The following is a 10,250-nucleotide window of genomic DNA, read 5'->3' as shown; positions in this document are numbered from 1 at the left end:
ATGTTTAAATAAAAAAAGTACATGAAAGCAAGATATTAACATATACTTTAAGACTCCATTTATATAATGATCAAATTTGATAATTTAAACTATCGTATTTAAGAATTCTTCTATCGGCAAAACAATAAAGGAATGTTAAGGAAGCGATTACTATATAACTCTTCCTTATGATTACCTCTTGGTTGGGAAGAGAATAGTTACGAGGGATCATGAGAGGATCTTCATGGATGCTGGAAATGCAACTGCAACTTATTTTTTATCTGAGTGATACACTGCTGACTGCTTTTTAATTTACTGCTCAGCAGTTTCTATTTTGCAGTATTTTGTGTATGTGTGTCTGTCCTGGATAGTCTCTGGGCAGTTCACCATCACTTTATTCTCTTCTAAATTTTGTCAGTGAGAAGTGGCATCACAAAACGTGTCTCTCAGGAGGGAAGAAGGGGTTCCTGAGGCAGTTACAGATATGAATGGCAGAGCTGGCTACCTAGAAAACTGCTCACTTTTGTGGCCAAAACAAGGAAGTTTGTGAGGACTGCCTACATATTCTTATAAATTGCAGCAACTTTCTACAGATTTGTCGAGAACATCTGTCTTCGTTCTGCGGGCTACTCTGACGTTTGCTATTCTTAGAATATATGGAGAGGCTTCTGAATTCTAAAAGAAACCTTGATTCTATATCTGTATTTCTATCTAGAACTACGTCTGTATCCATATTTATCTACATATCTCATGGTTACACATGAGTTATATTTCACATTAAAACAAGTTGAAATGTTTGGAGGATGCTGTTAATACTGTGTTGTATATTTGAAATTTGCTAGGAGAGCGTATCTTAAAGTTCTCATCACAAGAAAAAAATCTGTAACTATGTGAGGTGATGGATGGTAACAAAACGAACTGTGGTAATCATCCAGCAATATATACATATATCAAATCATTCTGCTATGCACCTTAAATTTATAGTGTTATATACCAATTATATCTGGATAAAACTAGAAAAAAGTGAGAAAATACTACCATGATTTTTCTAACACCCAACCATCTTAATTCATTTTGATCACCTTGTTCCACATGGTGGGCACTTGTAAAATATTGTCACTTCCCAAAATACAAAGTACTCTGAAACTCATTAATTTAAACCACAAAGGTATATAATCTGGTCTTAGAAAACCACCATGAGAAAGAACATCTACTCTAACTTTTAAAAAGTTATTTCTGTTGTGAGACTATATAGCTCAGAGAGATGCATTTTGGAAGTCTTTTTTATATTAACAGTGGCAAGGGCTATTACTGCAGGCAGGGGCTGTTACTGTAGGACAACTGAAACAGCAGGAATCAAATCTTCACTCAGTGCTTGATATGCAAGCCAGGTACACGGTGCAAGGTTATGTAGGTGTTCTTTCTGGCTTCTGAAAACTATTTCAAAGGTTGTTCTCTCTTGCTGGTATGTTACAGCTTGAGAATCTGCTGTCTTAGTACTTTTCACACCAAACAAAGCCAACATTACAAGGAATGGAACACAACTTTCATCAATAGTTAGGATGAGTTTAAATTCTAATCTACTAGGCATTTGCTATACACACACACACACAAACACATACATATAATAGGTTAGAATTGAAAATAGAATAATTGGTTCCTTTTTCACTCATTTTAGACTTTCAAACAGTAATTAATAAAGACATAGTTGTAAGATCATTAAACAAGATTACAAACCAAAGAGCCTGAGAGTTAAGGCTATTTAATAAATAAAAATACACAACAGGAGTTGAAATAAAAATTCAACTCAAAAGATACGTAATCTCAGATACTTTCATTTTATAAAACGAATTAATCAAGTTGATGTCCTTTTTTAATACTGTGGGACTACATTTCCTGCTTTATTACAGCCCTGGGAATGAGAATCTTAAAGCTTTCATTAACTTCTAGTAGAAAATACATTCAATCAAAAATTTGTATGTTTCTATGTGATACATATGGTGACATTCTAAAAATTTTACTGATCAAATACCAAAGTTGTATATGAATATATTTAACATACATGCATAAAATCTCAAAATACTTTATTCATTTCAGGTTAGAAAGATGGGAGGATACAAGGGAAAAAAGTATTTGAATTCTGAATATCAGAAGTAGTTACTAGTAATCATTTTTAAGATTCTATTTTAGTAACACAAACATTTGCTTTAGAGCCTTTTCGGTTATATTTAAAAATTCTAATCCCATTTAATTTTTATTATAAAGCCCCTTGAATTATAACCAAAACTAGCAACCCATTTCAATTCACGCTCCCTTCCCAAACTTCTCAGATGAGGAAACAAAAATAATTAACAGAACCCACTAGCATTTACTTCCGGGATAACTTGAGTTTTTTTTTTCTTTTGAAATGTATTTTTCACGAGTTTTACAAAGCCTTGTGAAGTGGCTGTCATTTGAACTGTTTCTTTATCCTTCGGTATCAGTGCCCGGAGAGAGAGCTTCAAAAATAATAGAAAATAAAAGATTCAGCAAAGATTTGATATTTTTAAATACTCTGTCAGTTCTATCAAGGCTACAAATTATAGTTCCAATAACCAATCACTGTCTTCTACTCTCATAAATGTCCTCAAATATTGAGATACTGAACATAAATTTAAAATTTCCAGTTGTATTTTAAATTTTTTTCGTCTTTAGTTTTTATGGACTGTGCCATCCTTTTGCTGTCTTGTGTGGCAGCTAGCTACATTTTAGGATTTTGTAATTATTTGTTGAAATTATATATACATATATTTCATGAAAAGAGACATGTTCCATCATCAATAGCGCTTATAAAGAACGTGCTACGTTTCAGTGACGAAACAATGGTAAATATATTGTAACGTTGTGCTATGTCTTCACCCTCAATTTGATAAATTTATCTCAGGGAATGAGCACCTGAGAGCGCCTGAGGGTCCCGCTGTGTTGGGGCGTGTCTCACCGGGGACGCCCCTCTTTCCAGCCTCCTACCTCCTTTCCAGTCACCACCTCGAGGACAGCCTTCTGGGCCCTTCTCTGTCTCCGGCACCAGACAGCCAGCTCTTTCGTGCCAAGCGGCCCTGAGCTCCCGGCCTCGGCGGGACGACCCCGCGCGCGGAGGCCGCCCACCCGGCTGGTCACGGGCGCCCGTGGGTCCCCCGCACTCACCTCGCCCGGCTCTGTCTCCACCGTGACCCGACCCAGGGGAGCTGGCTGAGTCTCAGGGTGAAAACGCCAGCGCAGCGAGGCGGCCTGCCTTCTTCCAGAAAGTACGTTACGGTAGCCGTCCCACGACAAACGGACGACAACCTTGGACGCCGCGGAAGCCCCCAAGGCCCTTCCGGAGCCGCCCGGCCCCGCCCCCACACAGCGGCTCTAAGGGAGCCGCCCGGCCCCGGCCCCGCCCCCTCCTCCTCCCCAACAGCCATGCGTGAGCCGCCCGGCCCCGCCCCCTCCCGCGGCTTCCCGGGGCGGGTGCCCGGCCCCGCCCCCTCCCGCGGCTTCCCGGGGCGGGTGCCCGGCCCCGCCCCCTCCCGCGGCTTCCCGGGGCGGGTGCCCGGCCCCGCCCCCTCCCGCGGCTTCCCGGGGCGGGTGCCCGGCCCCGCCCCCTCCCGCGGCTTCCCGGGGCGGGTGCCCGGCCCCGCCCCCTCCCGCGGCTTCCCGGGGCGGGTGCCCGGCCCCGCCCCCTCCCGCGGCTTCCCGGGGCGGGTGCCCGGCCCCGCCCCCTCCCGCGGCCGCCTAGGCGAGTCGGTGGAGGGCATCCTCAAGGTGGGCAACCATCTGAGTAATTTCTCAGTCAGCTGACCCCAGGGTGGGCAGGGCGAGTATCTCTTCCAAAGGCTCATCCTGGAGCTGCACTGGAGCCTCAGGAGCTCCGGGGCCTTTGAGGGGCGCCTCTGCGTTCCCCTGGTGTCAGGGCTTCTTGCTTGAGCCTTTCTGCCTGCAGCCACCAGGCAGCTTTAACCATCCTGGAGCCCCGCCCAAGCCACGGCCCAAGTGGAAACAATAAAGCTTCTGCAGCAAAGTTAAATAAAGCAAAATAAACAAATAAAAAGGCTTTAGAAAGGGTCCGTTTGTCTTTCAAAAAAACCTTTTTATTCTCCCATAGATTTCCCACATCCCCCTATTCCCTTCCCCTATTAAGGTGGTATATAAGCTCTCAAATCTCGCCCCTTTTGGGGGAGTACTTTTCTTTTTTTCCTGTGAAACTCCTTGTGTAGTGTATGTGTATGTATGAGTATTTAAAACAATAAATTTGTGAATCTAGTCTCCTGTTAATTTGCTTTGTTGCTTATTTCATAGAGTCAGCTTTTGAACTGAAGTGTAGCAGAGAGTGTGCCACCCCCAGATGTATGATTTGGGCATAAGAATTCTTTTGAGCTGAGGATACAAGAAAAGCTCCCACCTTCCCCTATTTGCTTGAAAGCAGGACATACATTTTCACAGCCATTCCTTCTCCCATTTCTACCAAAAAGGACAGAAGTTAATCACACCATTAGACACCCCATTTTCCCATAAGGGGAAAAAGACTTCTTCTATCCCTCTGGGCTCTACAGGGAAGGACAAATAATTTTCTTTCTACCCTTCTGAGTTTTGGGACCAGAGCAATCTGCATAACAAACTTTACTTAACAGCCTTTATTTCAACCCCTGGAGGCCTGAACCTTCTTTCTGCTGTCCTGTCATTTCTCCACAAATTTACTCTCTTTGAATTACTCATTTTCCCTTGGGTATCTCCCATATACATGAGGTGTACATGTTAATAAACTTCTGCTTGTCTTTCTCTTGGAAACCTGTCTTTATTACAGTGGTCTCAGCCCAAAACTCAGAAGGGTAGAAAGAAAATTATTTGTCCTCCCCTGTAGAACCCAAGAGGGTAGAGGAAAAGTCTTTTTCCCCTTATACTTTCTGTGTATAAAGAGAGAAAAACTATGTGTAAGGCACAGCTGTTCTTTTAAGATGCACAAATCATCTAACTCTAATGGAATTAACATGTGATTTAAGAAAAAGCTAATTAATGAAGATCTGGAGAATAGGCTCCATGAAGGAAAACAAAACCCAAACCAAAGCAACACAAAAGAAAATGATACAGTGGAAAAAGGAAATCTGAAAATGTAGATCTTTCCACGTTCCTCAACACACAAACGCCTACAGACACAAACACACATGCAGGCACGTGTGCATACACAGAGACATATACATGTTAAAATAAGTAAAATTGTTTCAGTATGTATCATAAGGCATTTCTGGAAACTTTCACTCTGATAAATATTAGCCAATTAGGAAACATAGGATTTTAGATTTTTATTTTTTATTTGCCTGCTTAGTAGTAGTAGTAGTAAATATTTTATTAATTTCTCAGATCCTTTATTCATAACTTTTAAAATATATAATCATTTTGCAGGAGGAGAGTAATAGTAGGCAATATATAAAAATGCTGGCGATATTGGGGTTCTGATTAAGTTACTTGCCTGACTGAAGAATAATAAGAAATAAATTGTAATTATTTTTTGTTATTCAAACAATAGCACCACAAACATTTTGCTAAAGTTATCCTAATGTATTGATTTTCTAACACAGTCATAGCAAAGCACCACAAACTGGGTGGCTAAACAATTTATTGTCTAACAGTTCTGGAGGATAGAAGTCTGAAATCAAAGTTTCAGCAGTGCTGGTTACTACTAAGAACTATGTGAGAGAATTTATCCATGTCTTTCTAGCGTTTGTGGTTTGCTGACAGTCTTTTTCATTCTTTGACATGTAGATGCAGCACTACAATCTTTGCCTTCATCTTTATGTGGAGTTCTCCCTGTGTGCATCTATTTCAAGTGTCCAAATTTCCCCTTTTTATAAGGACACGGTCATATTGGATTAGCGCCTACTTTAATCACCTCGTCTTAACTTGATCATCTACAAAGATGCTATTTCAAGAAAATTTTACACTTACAGGTACTGCGAAGTTAGAACTTCACCATCTTTGGGGGCAACATAATTCAACCCATAACACTTAGGAACTTTGGCATCATTAACACAAGTACAGTTGTGTTAACTTGGAGAAAGTAAAAAAGGAAAGAAAAAATCCCAGTTAGATAATTGAGGCTCATGTGCCCCAGTGACACTCATGTTTCTTTGTAACTAATTTATTTCTGGTACAAACACTGTATTTTGTCAATTCTAATATATACTTTTTTACATTTTAAACTTTATTAAGTCATAATGGATATTAAAAATCAGTGATAATTTATAATTCTAATTGCAAGCTTTTTTCCCTTTATTAATGATGATTAAAATAATATGTCCTAAACTAGATAACATTGTAGATTCTATGATATATGACAATGTGTTTCCTTTTGCAGTATAAGTTAAACCTGAATCATCGTTACGTATAACTCCTATTTAACCAGGTCAAACCTGTATTCTGTCTTTGCCCAGTTTGTTTTAACAACATGTAGTACTCTTAGAGAAGTCATATTTGTTCAGCAGAGAACATGAAATTAGAAATCTGCACGCAAGTTTGTGCATCCCATAACATTTTGATTGAAAATAACCTTCAATCAACCAAGCATATGATTATTGATTATAATCAAAACCTCTAAATGCATTAATCATATCTTTTTTCGTTTAGTTCCAAACCCCCAGTCACCTTTTTAATTTTAATATTACTAAACTTGATTAAGTGTCAGTATGTTCAATTCCTTTGTGGATTGTTAGTACCAAATTATATCATAGTTCAGCCCTTTTGCAAAATCTTCCTTAAAAAGTTTGTGATTGCTTATTTTTAAGAATTGTACTCATCATTTGAATGATGTGCACTATGAAAGCTATGTAAAATGCAAAGATGCGGGTATCATTTGTGCCTGTTTTTATATGATTCTGTGTATTAAACATACACATTTTGTTCTCAAATTCTCTTCTCAAAAATATTTGTCTCACAGCATTTGAAAATACAGCATTTTCCTCAGTTAAATAACCTGTCACTATCATGTTAACCATGTGTTGACCATCTGCCATGTTCGTTTCAAATCAGATTGGTGAATAATTATTTCCACAAGCACAATACCTTTGAGAGGAAAGCTTAGGCAAAGCACACAGAATTACAATTTTCACTATATTCATTAGCATTAATATTCATTCACAAACACATGTATGTATTTATTTTATCTTGTTCTGGTAGATTAAAACACTAAGAGGACTGAGTTATGCAAGGGTTGGGGCATGTTTAGTCAGTACATTTCTCTAAGGGACATTTTGTTCTTTGTTAAATGAGAACAACGAGACCAAGGGCACTCTATTTTTTTTGTTTACTTTTATGTTTGTCTGTGGAGGGTCTTGCTCTGGTTGACTAATGTTCTGCTGTGGTACCATTTTTATATGGGGCTGAAATTTTAATTAGTCCTTTGAGTCTTAGCCAGTTGTCTTTTGGCGACTCAACGCACACGTCTTCAGTCACTCTCTCTGACACCAACTTATGTTCTGACACTCTCTGTCCTAATTAATGCACTTGCATAGCTTTAAATAATTAACTTACTACTAATGTAGAAGCCCTATTTATAAAATATTTTTGGAGTGTCTTAAAATTTGTCTTTTTATTGTTATTATGACTATTTGCTTTTAACCTTTGCTGAATACAGCTCAACTGTATCATGCTTCATCAACATTATTCAGTTAAATATTATTTTGTGTAATCAACTACATTATTATGCTTGTTTATATAATTTCACTTTATTGATATAGATTAATCCATAATGTCTCACGTAAGGAAGACACTTTTAAAGCACTATAAAAACAATATTATGACTATGGATAGCAGTAAATTTGAGAAGTATTATTATTACAACCTTTAAAGTAAGAAAACAGAATTATAACTTGAAGTTGACAATTTTTGGTTTACTGGAAGATGCACGAGTACAAGAAGCTAAGTATTAGCCTGTGATTTAAAAAGTTTCTTGAGATTATTGGTATGATTATCTCCCTAAGAAAAAAAGAGGCTGGTTAGTCAGTTACAGTATGAAACGGTATAGTCATTGACCTACCGTTCTATTGTTTGTTGAGTATTTCTCAAAAGGAAGATATTCTTCTAAGGGACATAATTAATTGTTTTGGTCTCCAACCTGAAAGTAAGTGAGCCCCTGAAAAGTAAGATACAGGTCTGCCATTTACAGCCTTATTGGAGATGCCTCAGTCAGAAATAGTCCAATTCTGATGCACAGGGGGGGAGGAGACACACAAACACACACACACACGCGCGCGCACACACACACGTACGCATACACACAGATCTCAGACCTAATCTGAGGAGGGGTAGCTGCAGACAATACTTCACTTATTTAGATGACACCTTTTGAAACCAAACTGTACCCAGGGGCTTTCTTTGAAATAACCTATCAATAAACTAAACATGGGTATAGCCATGCCGTGGTCCAACATAGGGAAATACATACATATCTGAAACATGATTATATCCTGCCAGAGACAGGAGTAGGAAGAAAGAGGAATTGGAAACATACCACTTTTTCCTCTATTTTTGCCATAAGACCCAGCTAACACATTATTAGTCTTTTTATTCTTTTTTATCCCTCCAAGTGGGTATTAGTTAGGGTTCTCCAGAGAAACAGAGCCAGAGGGGAAGATAGATAGATAGATAGATAGATAGATAGATAGATAGATAGATAGATAGATAGATAGATAGATTGATTGAATACATATATTTGTATGATTGTGGGGGTTGAGGGTTAGTCATTGGCAAGTCCAAAATCTGTAGAGCAGACTTGAGACTCTTGGCCAGGAGCTGACACTGCAGTCTTGAAGAAGAAGTAATTCTTTCTAAAAAATTAGGGCTTATTTTGAAAAATCTGACTTTAGCTCAAATGTATGTCAAAACCTCAAGAGTGTATTAAATAAGTCCCCGGGGCTAAGTAGGTGTGTTCCTAGATTATGAAAGTGGCATAGTGAGCTATGTCAATGTTGCTTAAAGTTCCAGCAAAACAGGTATATGTAGAATAGACAAGAAATAGTGCAAGGGTGTAGAGTTGGACTGAGAGGACAAAATTAGTTCATGGAGGGCAATCTTAAAAGTGTCAATCCAGGGTCCATAAACAGAGTATCTTAAAAGGTACTAAGTTAGCATTCAAGAGATTAGTTACAGGGGCTAGGGGAGAAGCTGATAATAAAGCAAGGAGTCAAAATCCATGTCTGACAGTAATAGTGCCTGACATTGTCCAAAATCAGATTGAAATAAGGTATCCTGACTCTTCATCAGTGGGCAAGTGTTTCGATGCTATGCAATATTCTTATGTTGTCTTGAAAGATGATTCTCTTATATTAAGAGATTACAATCACTTAAAAATCAGTCTTTTAAATACAAGCAATGAATAAACTTAATTCGTTCAACAAAAATATCTTGAGTTTTTACAATTAGCTCAGTATTGTAATATATGCTGAAGAAATACAGATAAAGCTGTTTTACTTTCAAAATAATTAACTTCAGATTAAAAAAGCATCATTGAGACCATGGTACAAATATTTTGAGAACAAGTTGAAATTGTCTAAGTGCTCCAATAATTTTAAAGTATAGAATCTAAAAATTAAACCAAAATAGTTCAAACAAAAATAGAGGACATTACAATACTCAAAGGACTAACATACTTGTGTGAGATTTCAATATACTTCTTCAGCTATTTATAGGTCAAGCAGATAACAATTAAAAATACATTGAAAAATTAATAACAAAATCAATAAACTTTAGCTAATGTACAAGTATACAATTCTACATCTAACAGTTGAAAATATTGTTCTCTAAACAGTACATGGAATAACATGCACAAAAACTAATTATGTGATTGACCTTATAGTAAATCTAAATAATCTTAGAGAATTATCACAGATAACCCAGTCTCTTTACAACAAAAACAAATTAGAAGTTAATAGCAAAAAAGGTATATTAAAACTTCCATTTATTTAGAAATTGTATTACATACTTAATTTATGGTTAAGAAAGAATTAATGGAAATAAAGAAAACACAATTGCATGACATTGAAAACACCACATATAAAACTGGGAGGATACAGTGAAAGTAGTGCTTAAAGAGCAATTTATAACCATACTAGCTTATTCTATATCTACCTTAAATTAATGTCTTTTATATAAATATTAATTTCTACAAATTAGTATCATTCTACATACCTTCTGATGGTCTTGATGTTTTATAAAATATCCAAATTTCAGATATCACTGTGGTATCTTCTTACCTAGAAATT

The 10,250-nt window shown here is 37.6% G+C and overlaps 1 long non-coding RNA gene across 1 annotated transcript; it reads right to left on the bottom strand.

Annotated features, from left to right (window-relative positions):
- Positions 1–2,042: 2,042 nt before the first annotated feature.
- LOC141576700 (uncharacterized) lies at positions 2,043–3,430 on the bottom strand. The gene is made up of 2 exons (XR_012505115.1): positions 3,163–3,430; positions 2,043–2,477 (listed from the first exon to the last, which is right to left on the bottom strand). It is a non-coding gene; the product is annotated as an uncharacterized LOC141576700 (long non-coding RNA).
- Positions 3,431–10,250: the final 6,820 nt, after the last annotated feature.

The sequence above is a fragment of the Camelus bactrianus genome, unplaced genomic scaffold (genome assembly GCF_048773025.1).
Source record: "Camelus bactrianus isolate YW-2024 breed Bactrian camel unplaced genomic scaffold, ASM4877302v1 HiC_scaffold_19, whole genome shotgun sequence".
In the NCBI taxonomy this organism is placed as follows: Eukaryota; Metazoa; Chordata; class Mammalia; order Artiodactyla; family Camelidae; genus Camelus; species Camelus bactrianus.
Note: the sequence above shows the minus strand (reverse complement) of the source record. Positions and strands in the feature narration are given on the sequence as shown.